The 12,700-nt window shown below is 41.8% G+C and overlaps 8 non-coding genes and 1 pseudogene across 8 annotated transcripts; 8 read left to right on the forward strand and 1 right to left on the reverse strand.

Moving 5' to 3' along the window:
• LOC117393862 (high choriolytic enzyme 1-like) lies at positions 1–1,870 on the reverse strand (annotated as a pseudogene).
• An 8,731-nt stretch (positions 1,871–10,601) lies between these two features.
• trnat-cgu (transfer RNA threonine (anticodon CGU)) lies at positions 10,602–10,673 on the forward strand. Its single transcript has one exon. It is a non-coding gene; the product is annotated as a tRNA-Thr (tRNA).
• Positions 10,674–10,825: 152 nt separating this feature from the next.
• On the forward strand, positions 10,826–10,897 carry trnat-ugu (transfer RNA threonine (anticodon UGU)). Its single transcript has one exon. It is a non-coding gene; the product is annotated as a tRNA-Thr (tRNA).
• A 132-nt stretch (positions 10,898–11,029) lies between these two features.
• trnat-cgu (transfer RNA threonine (anticodon CGU)) lies at positions 11,030–11,101 on the forward strand. The gene has a single exon. It is a non-coding gene; the product is annotated as a tRNA-Thr (tRNA).
• A 150-nt stretch (positions 11,102–11,251) lies between these two features.
• trnat-cgu (transfer RNA threonine (anticodon CGU)) lies at positions 11,252–11,323 on the forward strand. The gene has a single exon. It is a non-coding gene; the product is annotated as a tRNA-Thr (tRNA).
• A 241-nt stretch (positions 11,324–11,564) lies between these two features.
• Positions 11,565–11,636, forward strand: trnat-cgu (transfer RNA threonine (anticodon CGU)). Its single transcript has one exon. It is a non-coding gene; the product is annotated as a tRNA-Thr (tRNA).
• A 137-nt stretch (positions 11,637–11,773) lies between these two features.
• On the forward strand, positions 11,774–11,845 carry trnat-ugu (transfer RNA threonine (anticodon UGU)). The gene has a single exon. It is a non-coding gene; the product is annotated as a tRNA-Thr (tRNA).
• Positions 11,846–11,994: 149 nt separating this feature from the next.
• Positions 11,995–12,066, forward strand: trnat-cgu (transfer RNA threonine (anticodon CGU)). The gene has a single exon. It is a non-coding gene; the product is annotated as a tRNA-Thr (tRNA).
• Positions 12,067–12,191: 125 nt separating this feature from the next.
• Positions 12,192–12,263, forward strand: trnat-cgu (transfer RNA threonine (anticodon CGU)). Its single transcript has one exon. It is a non-coding gene; the product is annotated as a tRNA-Thr (tRNA).
• Positions 12,264–12,700: the final 437 nt, after the last annotated feature.

Genomic DNA, 12,700 nt, shown 5'->3' on the forward strand with positions numbered 1-12,700 from the left:
CTAGGCTGCGCGAGACCTCTCCAGCACCCGGCCCCCTGCTGTTCGGAGGGCCCTTGGGCGTCCCCACCAGCGCGCAGGACCTGGCTGACCCCCTCTCAGTTGCTGTGACGGGACGCCCGGAGCCAGCATCCTATCAGACAAACCTGGGATATGGGTCTGTGCAGAGGAGGAGGACGTATGAGGATTTGAAATGCAGCCACAAGCAACAACACCACACCAATTTAGAGATTGTACAGCTGGAGTGGTTAAGATGGAGTAAGACGAAGGGATTTCTGGATTTATACTGTGAACACGTGGATGCTCTGGAGCAGTCTTAAGGAGAAATTACTTTAAATTACAGTAAATCTGCACTCAAATAAAATAAGGAATTACGCTGAACAATAGTATGCCACCTTTAACAATTAAATGCCCTTTTGTAGAACAAAAAACAAGTATGTGTTTGCAAAAGTCTGAAAATTACCAGTTTATAATTTGATTCTTGGCAGTTGAATATGTTAGACGATGATGTATATTTTGCTGAACTGTTGTATGAATGGGGGATGTGGAAAAAGTGGCAGTGGATGACCTGTGTTTCTCTTCATCTAGCTATAATGTTGACTTAGATATTCAATATTAATAACCTGCTGTCAAGGACACTGGAAGGACATCTCAATTTGACACTTATAGGCTGGCCATGAATATGTAAAGGCAAAGGAGAGCCTCGGAATTACAAAGTAAAATCATGGTTCACACGGGGGGACTAATGTGATGTGGCACTCGCATTCAGATGAGCCACAAACCCAGCAGCTGATCAGTCTCCACAGACTTGTTAACGGTCACATATTAGACCTGAGAATCGTCTGCTGCGTTCACCTAAATTCTGAAGCAGAAGCGCTGCCAATGAGGTTTTTTTTTTCATTTTTACCTGACTATTAACAGTTTGTTCATTGACAAAATGAATTATATAGACCTTTCAGTGAAAATTAAATGGTTCTACTTTCTTATTATTATTATTAGAGTGCCACATAGTTAACAAAATTTGTCTATAATCTGGCATAACCATCTGCTTACAGACATAATTGGCAAGTAGCAAGCAGATCAAAATGACAATACTTTTATTCATATGTTTATTGATTCTTTTGGAATATAAATAAGGCCATAAATAAGAATAATTTACTGTTTGTGCCGCTGTGTTATGTTGACAGTTGTAGAGCAGGTTGGTCCTCTTGACATCTCGGTAGGACAGAGCTCATTTCTGTCCGGTCTGGACTATAGGATCAAGGATGGGTTTGATCCTGTCTGTGGAGAAGGCAGTTCTTGTCTAGTGCATGACTGAGGAGGAGTGCTGGGCATGTTCAGGTTGTTGCTGTCTGATCTGTAGAAGTTGTAGGCCATGGAAGTGTTCATATTGGCCCAGTAGGTCTGGGTGTGTGCATGTGGCGCGCCTGGTCTGTTCAGTGCTCATTTGCTCATAGACACCACCTGTCTGCCTCCCTGTTTGTCTAGAGCAGAGAAACAACACGCCTGGTTCTTGATGCTGATTTAGTTGTTCTGGTTCTGACAAGGGACAAGGCGGACACGAGTAGCTGTGGAAGGCCTGCAGGGCGGCAGTGATCAGGTACCTGTTGTAACTGTTGAACTTAGTGCTGATGCTGTAGGGAAAGGAGACTAGGCCCAGGGAGCCTTGACTCCACAGGCAGCTCTGGGACCAGTAGATCCAGGTGGTCCTGTTTTTGGGAGGCAAAAGTGCAGAGCCATTGTGGGAGGTCAGGATCCTGGCACTGATATTTTCAGTCAGGAGTTCCTGTGTTCTCTTATGGTCCTTCAGACCGAGGCTGGGCCTGAGAGACCACAGGGGCAGCAGAGACACAAGAAGCTCACAGAGACTCATGTCGAGGTTCAATCTGTGGAGCACCAGCAGTAACTGTGGAAACATGTTCAGCCTTATGTGACTATGGACTCTGCATTACAGGTGTGTTTTCTGAGGATTTTATCATTACATCAAGCCACTACTGAAGCACTTCACCATAACACATTGTAAAATCACAATGACTCTTTTGTCTCTCAGTTTATATTGGACCCGTTAGGAGCAAGCTTGAGCATGTATTCATGCTGAGTCATATGTGCCAGCTTTCTGAAGGTCATACACCAGAAATATCTTGGTCGTGTCAATGCCTTTGCTCAGCTGTTTTACTGCTGTATTGACTGGCTCCATCAAAGCAGAGACATCTAAATGAAATGTATCTGACCTATATATGGCTCTGTCCCTCTCTGATGACCTGTGTAATTAAAATCCCCTGTGTGCCTTTTATGACAAGCTGTTGAAATTGCAGCGAGAGCTGCGTGTCCCTTTGTGAGGATGATGGACGGCCTATTGAAACTGCTGCATATGTAGGGGATGGTAATAGGCTCCTATGGGACATGTTGCTGTGGCCATGCTCAAGACAGCTCCTCTAGTCACAAAATGAATACTAAATTGTCTCAAACCAAATAAGCCATTGTACTAACCCTTCCTGGAGCCCGCTGGTTACATCTATCTATTCCTCTGACAATTCTTTACATACACTCATATTTTTACAACTCTTCACATTTGCATCTGTTGTCAGATTCTGGTTAAATATACCGTCCCATTTGTGTTTTGAATATATTGGTCACCATTTTATAAAGTTTCACCATCTCCAAATATATGTGAAAAACATCTATTGCAATTAGTGGCTTAGGCCAATTTAACCATACTTAACAGGCTGTTTACAAACACTATTCTATGGAAGACGTCATCTGGAAAGCAAATTGGTCTTGTCCAGCCAAATACTTGAATTCACATATTACAGAACACAAATGAGTGACTTAAAACCAAACGGGCATGTAGCGTGCAGTAGGCTATGTCATCATTATGTCTGGAGAATCATGCAGTCTGATTAGTCCATTTAATTATCGTATGTAAACCTGCTACACCTCCCTTGAATCCTGGCCCGCAGTAAAGTGTAAAGATGAATTGTGAAAAGAATGCGTGTTTTCTCTCAACACCCCCCACCCCCCTCAATCTCATCAGCCACCGTGATTAAGGTTTGGCATTGGGGATTGTGCTGTCTTTTTGGAAGAGATATTTCAGCTGCATTTCTGACACTCTGAAAGGAGAGGGAGATAAAGGAGGCGTCGGGGGAAAAACTCCTTCCCGTTGTGCGAGCCCTGGAGAGGGCCTTGAACCCTGCCATTCACTCCTTTCTCTCCATCAGCTGAGTCTAATTGCCAGAGAGGACAGGAGACCCCGGGCCCGATCGCTCCTTATCCTCTTTGGAGCTTTCAGGCGGCGTGAAAGGCGAGCTTCTGCTTTTGATCTTTTCTACGATTCGCTTTTTCTTCTCTGTCATCCCTACCATCCTCTCCTCGGGAGTGACACCAGCGCCTTTCACGGGCTGCCCCTGTCTCCATCTGCCCAAAATAATGACCGGGACCCAGGCTTTATTAAGCGGAGGTGCAGAAGGGAGGTCAGTGCTGTGGGATGGCCCCTCTTTTCCACATCTACTCCATAGCCTCTGTGTCCATCCCAGGATCCCTCTCCTGTAGCGAGACAGGGCACGGACAGTGAGGCCGGCTGTTCCCAGAGGCCACGCTACAATGAGGAGCCGGGCTGCTGGAGACAATGTGGCCTGTGTGATCTCTGTGCCGGGACAGGGCTGAGACGATGCCCCGCTCCTGTCTCGTGGGAGGACTGGCCCACTGGTCATTGTTGACAGCTAATGGACAGCATCTTTCCCCTCCCATGTCCCCTGTGGACTGTGTCACTCGGGGTGGCTTAATAACAACACTCAGACTGGTCTCATGGAGGAATCCTGTGCTGAACGCTGCTGTGTTTGCAGATGAAAATCATGGCCCTCACAAATCTGAAAAGCTAACACTGGGGGGGGAATGGGATGAATGAGACCGACCACCAAGGACAGCATTCAGACAGGAACATTCAATAAAACATGAAAAGAGAAAGCAGTCATAGCCTGAAAAGATTTATAATCACTTCATCGAATTAGAACAAAAAGTATTGGTAACACTTTGTCATACCCACTGCACTGCTCAGATGTGAAGCACTGAACATATTTTAAACACTTTGCAGAAGGTAAAATAAAACATATATATATATATATATATATATATATATATATATATATATATATATATATATATATATATATACACGTAAAACTCTTCTTTCTAATCACCATGCGAAATACTTCACTGCAGCAACTAAACGTATACCACAACAAACCATTTTCTACTTGCCGCTCTACACCCACACAGGAAATGGAACCTCGCTTGTATTTATGTTTACAAATGTTAAGTGACCAAATCTGGTGCATGGAGTACTCATTCTGTACAGAACCTCTCTCCATCCACACATACGTGTTCTTAAAGCAGTCCCTCTTGCCTCGCATGCCTCTGTATCTTCATGTGAGTCACTAGACCTATGTTTGTTATACAGTCAATGAAAGCTCCAGTCACCCACAGCTCCTAACAGGAGTAAGTGCACATTGATCAGTTAATGTACATGTAAGTACTGCATAAATATTTTTATTAATCTATTATGGGATCAAATTATAGACAGAACTGTAATGACCATGTGTTGACAGTAGTTCCCTCTGCTTTTACTGATTCATGCCAAGCCATGTATTTATTGGGGTTTAATAGCTACAAATACTCTAGAAAGAAGAGTGTTTATGTAAAATAGAAAGGTCATCAGATTTTTCAGACACTGACCCTTTTGTAATTGTATAGCCTAATATTTAACCTCTTAGCAGTCTGACAGATTTAACCTAAAACAACAAACAACAACAAAGTTCCCCCGATACAAAGTGAATCTGTGTCTGAATCATAAAATGGTAAAAAAAACAAAAAAAACCAAAAACATTTTAATATCAATGACTGAAATTAGGGTATTCAATATTCAAGTATTTAAAAAATCAAGATATATTTTTCAGTTTTACAGAATATTATATTTTATACTTTCTGTATTAATCAATAAACTGAGGTACTCAAAAGGGTCACAAAAGCCTGGGTCTCTCAGGTTCTCTTTATTTTTCTAAATCTGAAACTGCTCCGTGTACTTCAGAGCAGCATAAGGACATATGCACACAGGTGGCACTCCTGCCTGCTGAAAGTCTACTATAGTTAGAAATAATTTATAAATAAAAAAGTGTAAAAAATAACATTGTCATATTTTTCAGGCACTGACCCTCTTCTTGTAATTTTATAATATTTAGGGTTGATGCTAAATATCTTCATTGAGAGCCAGTGTGAAGTAAGTACTTTTCTGCTGAAGGCTGATAGCACCAAACTGACTACAGCTATCACATGCTCCCAAGGCTAGGCTCAAATGTTTTTTCACTGTTGTTGTTTTCCCCTTTTATTTTTTCATGAGCTGCATTTCAGTGGCAGTGATGGATCCTGGAGTGCAGCAGGAGCTGGGCGGAGGCGGGAGTGTGAGGGAGAGAGGGAGGAAAAGGTTAGAGTGTTAGGGCGCTCTGATAGAGATGTCAGCGCTGCTTCAGTAATCTTGTGACGCCTAAGAGAGCTTTGGAAAAAAAAAAAAAGAAAAAAATCTGAAAGACTAGTGGCTTGGTGACAGCAGAAGCAGAGACCACCCCAACAACAGCTGCGGGGGGAGCAGGGGATGCTGGGAGGACAAGAGGAGGGGGATCTTTACACATTATAGCTTCAAGTTAACCCTCCTCCTCTGAGCACTGTGCTAAAGAGAGAAGTGCTAGTGCTAATCACACTTGTACTGGAGGATTTTAGCCTTGTCTACATTATTCAACACCCGCTGCTCCAGCATTGTGTCCACAGTGTAAAAGCATCATGGAAACAGGTAAAAGTTAGATAGTTTCAAAATGTTTTAGAGGTGACAGTAGTGGCAATTCTTTTTGTATTTCATGGTATTGTTTAGGAAATGTCTTTAGAACAGTTCCAAAATCCCAATAACCTGATATAATAAATACAAAGCACATGTATCTGGCTAAGAATAACCTTGACTGCTTGTCTGCTCGTGCCCCAGTCTCAAACCAATGCAAATTTTCAGAAAAAACAACTTCAACTAATTTTTTTACACAGCAATTTGAGTGTTAATTTTTGTGTACTTGTTTTTTTGTTATCTTTTGTAATAACATACATGTGAGAATTGCTAAAATACCAAAAACCTTTAATGAACATTATTATTAGTGTATCTTTTGGTGGCATCTGGTGGTAAACTCCCATAACACACCTTTGACCTTTTATAAATATTATGAACACCTGGAGAGCCATTTTATTGTCTGATATTAAAATAAAATATTGGAAATGACGGCAGACATGATTCATATTCTTCCTGTTTTTCTCTCAAGTGAAGTGAAGTACGTGTGAAATGGAAAAATTATGCAGAAGGACTTTATCAATTGAATCTCTGTTTATTGAGTCATTTTATGGTGTTAGCGTTTATCATGTAACTGGAGCGTTATCAGTGAAGTAATCATAGTGTAGTGAGCGTCATAAACATGTACTTTAAGATAAGGTCCTGGTAATGAAACGTGACACAGGTGGAGATGGATATCTGCAGAGAGACGGCTGCACTGTGCTGGGCCTGGCTGCAGTCCAGACGTTGCCTCTCTCTGTCCTTCTCTCTCTCACTCTCTCCTTTTCTACCCCTCCCTCCCCATTTCTCCCTGTCTTTCTTTATTTCTTTCTCCCTCCCTCTCTTACCCTCTGTCTCTTTTTCTTCTCTCTCTGTCTTGCTCACTACCTTTTTTCTCCCTTTCTCCCTCTTTCTGTCTCTTCCCTCCATCTCATTCTCTCTCCCTCTGTCTCAGTCTCTTGCTTTCTCTTACTTTCTTTCTAGCCCCCATCCCCCCGTTCCCCCTCACCACCTCTCGCTTTCTTTCTCCCTCCCTCTCTCACCCTCTGTCTCTTTTTTCTTCTCTCTCTGTCTTGCTCTCTATCTTTTTCCCCCTCTCTCCCTCTTTCTGTTTCTTCCCTCCTTCTCGTTCTCTCTCCCTCTGTTCGTCTCACTCGCTTGCTGTCTCTTACTTTCTCTCTAATTCCCTTCCGACCTCACCACCTCTCTCTTTCTTTCTCCCTCCCTCCCTCTCTGTCTCTTTTTTCTTCTCGCTCTGTCTTGCTCGCTATCTTTTTCTCTCCTTCTCTCTCTTTTTGTCTCTTCCCTGCCTCTTGTTCTCTCTCCCTCTGTCTCACTCTCTTGCTCTCTCTCTCACTTTCTCTCTAACCCCCATCCCCCCTCACCACCTCTTTCTTTCTCCGTCCCTCACCCTCTGTCTCTTTTTTCTTCTCTCTCAGTCTTGCTATCAATCTCTCCCTCCCTCTCGTTCTCTTTTCCTCTGTTTGTCTCATTCCCTTGCTCTCTCTTACTTTCTCTCTAACCCCCGTCCCCCCTCACCACCTCTCTCTTTCATTCACCCTCCTTCTCTCACCCCATCTCTTTTTTCTTCTATCTCTGATTTCCTCTCTATCTTTTTCTCCCTCCCTTTCTCCCTCTTTCTGTCTCTTCACTCCCTCTCGTTCTCCCCCCTCTTTTCATCTCACTCTGTTGCTTTCTTTTACTTTCTCTCTCTCGAACCCCCGTCTCCCTGTTCTTCCTCAACATCTTTCCCTTTCTTTCTCCCTCCCTCTCTCACCCTCTATCTCTTTTTTCTTCTCTCTGTCTTGCTCTATCTTTTTCTTTCTCCCTCTCTCCCTCTGTTTGTCTCCCTCCCTCTTTCACCCTTTCTCTCTCTTCCCTCCCTCTCATTCTCTCTCCCTCTGTTCGTCTCACTCTCTTGCTCTCTCTTACTTTCTCTCTATCCGCTGTCCCCCCTCCCCACCTCTGTTTCTTTCTCCCTCCCTCTCTCACCCTCTGTCTCTTTTTCATCTCTCTCTGTCTTGCTCTATATCTTTTTCTTTCTCCCTCTTTCTGTCTCCATCCCTCTGTTCGTCTCACTCTCTTGCTCTCTTTTACTTTTTCTCTAACTCCCGTCACCACTTCTCCCTCTCTTTCTTTTCCCCTCTCTATTCCTCTCTCTCTTTCTCTCTCCCTCTGTTTGTCTCGCTCCCCTCTATCCCCCCTCACCCCCTCTCCCCTGTCCTCCCTGTTTCTTTCCCTCTCTTTTTCCCTCTTCCTCCCCCTCTCCGTTAAAGTGCCATTTGCCTGTGTTTGGCCTTTTGTCCCACACAATTATATTCTGCACTAACGGGTTTTCCTTTCCCATTGTTCCTAATCATCTAGAGGTGGATGGTAATGTGAGCTGATGGAGGAGACGCTGTGGCCAAACCATCCGGCCACACTTTTGGGGGCCAGGGTGGAGTAATCTTTAGTGGAGGAAGTCCACTTTTATAGGTCAAAAACTCAAGAACTGTTGTGGTCAAAATGCAACATATTGTATCGATTTAGCTTCATAAATGGGAAGATTATGCTACATACTCTAGTAAGAAAACAGCTTTATTTTGGGACTAAATTGAAATGAATATACATTTTCCGGTTTGACATAATATTACATTTTATTCAGCAGTTTTAGTCATTAAAATATTTGTTACTTAAATAAAAAGTACATATACCAGGGCAAAAAAATAAATAAAAATCTTAACTAAAAGTCAAAGTATCACATGAAAAAAAAACAAAAAAACAACTTAATTAAAAGTATTAAAGTACCTGTTTAAAAATGTACTTAAAGAATGAAAAGTAAAAGTATTTCGTGCAGTTACTTAAATAAAAAGTACAGATATCATGGCAAAAAAATACTCAAGTAAAAGTCAAAGTATCAAATGGAAAAAAACAAACAAAACTAAAGCGAAAGTATTAAAGTACCTGTTTAAAAATGTACTTAAAGAATAAAAAGTAAAAGTATTTTGTGCAGATTTTGAGGTCTTATATAGTGTTTTTGATAAAGAATTATATTGTATATCTTCTTTGCTCAAAAATAAACCTCCAGCCTTTTCAGCAGCTCTCAGACAATAATTAAAAAATACTTTTACTTTTCAGTCCAGTTAAAAAATGTAGTGGAGTAGAAAGTAAAGATACCTTCTCTCGAATGTACTGAAGTAAAAATAAAAAATATCCACGTAAAATGTACTGTAATGTATCTGTACTTTACTACTTTTACTTTGTTAGATTCCGTCACTGAATATATAACATAAAAATAAATGTTGACACGTTTTCCATAACACTTAAGTAGAATATTGCACTTTACATGGATGCGCTGTATGAACTTCATCATAATAATCTAGTCATAACTTTTTTTTTTCTTTAGTTTACTATATGACACAATATAAATGCAATAAATCCCATCAGTGTCACAACAAGTATCTTAGAAGTTGCCATACAAACTTGTGCAGAAATGTGTGAAGACCCTGGCCCTGTTCGAGTGTGTGTGGATGTCATGTTTCGCTGTGACTGTGCAGAGGACATGCCCACAGGCTGCAGCATGTTCACTACTCTGCCACTTTAGAATACCACCACCACCTCGCACATGACCACATATCCAAAGCTAAACCTGTGTACGCCAATGTCTGCTCGCTACAGCCACGGAGAGGACAGGAGGACACCATCACAGCCAAGCACACACACACACACACACAGGACCTGCACTGAGAGAATGAGGCCGGATTTGAATATAGTCATACAGCAGATGGTATCAGAGGTGGATGTGCTGTCAGCTGTATTTACATGAGAAATACTGGTCTGGCCAGATCAGGAAAACAGAGCAGCAAGTTTGAAGTAATAACTGACACCGGCGCAGTTTATGTTTGTGGTCATCCGGCGGCATTCATAGAACCTTAGTTACAACCAGTTACTTTTGATATGAGAGAATTTGTGTGTGTTTTGTACAAATGACTTAAAACATGCACGATAAGTTAACGATCTAACTCAAGTCCTGGAGATGGGTCCCCTGGTGGTGCACTGTGATGCCCACTGCTACTGACAGGTTGCCCCAGTGGCATTGAAGGATGGGTCAAATGCAGAGGACAAATGAGGAAAGAGGCTTAGTAAAGGCTTGATTGCACACGTGAGTGGTGAAGGAGGGGTGAATTCATTAACAGCTAGGTAATGCAGCTATATATATATTTTTTTTTATTAAACCCATGAAAAAAAAAAGTAAGATATTCCTAGAACATAGCATCAAAGTTATGGTAAATAGATTCTTTAATTAGTGCAAATTAGTGTAGCAAACAGCGCTAACATGAGGCACATTTATTTTATCAAGATATTTTCAGACTTATAAAAATTTCAATGTCGTGAGTGAAAGCTTTGTGGAGAAACTGAAACTTGGAAAATTACTATATTGAATTGAATTCAGAGTATGAATCTGGATTTAAATTTAAAATTAACCAATACCTTCTGACTGTGCTAGTCCAAGCAATGAATTATTTTTTTTTATTTCTTTCTATAAACAAAAAGCAGGCGTGGTGGCCAAGTGGTAAGGCATTGGTCTTGTAAACCAAAGATCATGGGGTCAAACCCCATCCATGCCTTTAAATGCCCAAATATTTCTAAATTCTCTGCCATACAAGTACACTGGTCAGCTCTAAAGTTCCTCTTGCTCCATCCAAACCTAAACAGACATAGACCTTTGGAAGCAGTTTTGGTACATTTTTTGATTTTTAGGAAAAAAGGCGTGGTGGCCAAGTGGTAAGGCGTTGGTCTCGTAAACCAAAGATCATGGGTTCAAACCCCATCCATGCCTTTAATTGCCCAAATATTTCTAAGTTCACTGCCGTGCGACTATGTGCTACACTGGTTAACTCTAACGTTCCTCTTGCGTAATCAAAACCTAAACAAATGCAGATCTTTAAAAGCAGTTTTTGAACCTTAGAAGACAGAGTTTGTAGCAGCAGAGGCGTGGTGGCCAAGTGGAAAGGCGTTGGTCTTGTAAACCAAAGATCATGGGTTCAAACCCCATCCATGCCTTCACCTGCCCTGATATTTCTGCAATACACTGGTCAACTCCAGTGTGCCTCTTGCTTCAACAAATGTTGACCTTTAAAAACAGTTTGAACATTAGGAGACCTATTTTGCAGTGTTGTTTGTAACAAGCAGCGAGGCGTGGTGGCCAGGTGGTAAGGCGTTGGTCTCGTAAACCAAAGATCATGGGTTCAAACCCCATCCATGCCTTTAAATGCCTCAACTATTTCAAAGTTCTCTGCCATACAATGTGTATGTGGTACACTGGTCAGCTCTAAAGTTCCTCTTGCTTCATCCCAACCTAAACAGACGTATACCTTTAGAAGCAGTTTTGGTACATTTTTTGATATTTGAAACAGAGGAGTGGTGGCCAAGTGGTAAGGCGTTGGTCTCGTAAACCAAAGATCATGGGTTCAAACCCCATCCATGCCTTTAATTGCCCAAATATTTCTAAGTTCACTGCCGTGCAACTATGTGCTACACTGGTTAACTCTAACGTTCCTCTTGCGTAATCAAAACCTAAACAAATGCAGATCTTTAAAAGCAACTATTTCAAAGTTCTCTGCCGTACAAGTACACTGGTCAGCTCTAAAATTCCTCTTGCTTCATCAAAACCTAAACAGACCTAGACCATGGAAGCAGTTTTGGTACTTTTTTTGCTGTTTGAAAAAGAGGCGTGGTGGCCAAGTGGTAAGGCGTTGGTCTCGTAAACCAAAGATCATGGGTTCAAACCCCATCCATGCCTTCACCTGCCCTGATATTTCTGCCACACACCGGTCAACTCTAGTGTGTCACTTGCTTCAACAAATGTTGACCTTTAAAAGCAGTTTGAACATTAGGAAACCTATTTTGCAACAGACCTCTCATGCAACAAGCATGAGAGGCGTGGTGGCCAAGTGGAAAGGCATTGGTCTTGTAAACCAAAGATCATGGGTTCAAATCCCATCCATGCCTTTAAATGCCCAAATATTTCCAAGTTCACTGCCGTACAAGTATTCCGTACTGGTTAACTCTAACCTCCCTCTTGCTTCATCAAAACTAAACAAATGCAGATCTTTAAAAGCAGTTTTTGAACCTTAGAAGACACATTTTGTAGTAACAGAGGCGTGGTGGCCAAGTGGTAAGGTGTTGGTCTCGTAAACCAAAGATCATGGGTTCAAACCCCATCCACGCCTTTAAATGCCTCAACTATTTCAAATTTCTCTGCCATACAAGTACACTGGGCAGCTCTAAAGTTCCTCTTGCTCCATCCAGACCTTTGGAAGCAGTTTTGGTACATTTTTTGCTTTTTACAAAAAGAGGCGTGGTGGCCAAGTGGTAAGGCGTTGGTCTCGTAAACCAAAGATCATGGGTTCAAACCCCATCCATGCCTTCACCTGCCCTGATATTTCTGCAATACACTGGTCAACTCCAGTGTGCCTCTTGCTTCAACAAATGTTGACCTTTAAAAACAGTTTGAACATTAGGAGACCTATTTTGCAGTGTTGTTTGCAACAAGCAAGAGAGGCATGGTGGCCAAGTGGGAAGGCGTTGGTCTTGTAAGCCAAAGATCATGGGTTTGACCCCCATCCATGCCTTTCATGCGGATTGTGACTGAAAGCTAGATAAAATAATGCTCTTTTTATTGCCACGCTGAGGTTGTCCTGTGACATGAATGATCAAATTGTGTTTGGTTCTCCTGATCTCCATCTTTCTTCACCCACAATTACAGTTAGTTCATACCATCACATTTATGACAACAGGGTGACAAATTCAGAACTTTAAAAGTAGCTAAAAAGTTATAGTTGTTTGGAAAGAAACTATCCAAAT

The sequence above is a fragment of the Periophthalmus magnuspinnatus genome, chromosome 3 (assembly GCF_009829125.3).
Source record: "Periophthalmus magnuspinnatus isolate fPerMag1 chromosome 3, fPerMag1.2.pri, whole genome shotgun sequence".
In the NCBI taxonomy this organism is placed as follows: Eukaryota; Metazoa; Chordata; class Actinopteri; order Gobiiformes; family Gobiidae; genus Periophthalmus; species Periophthalmus magnuspinnatus.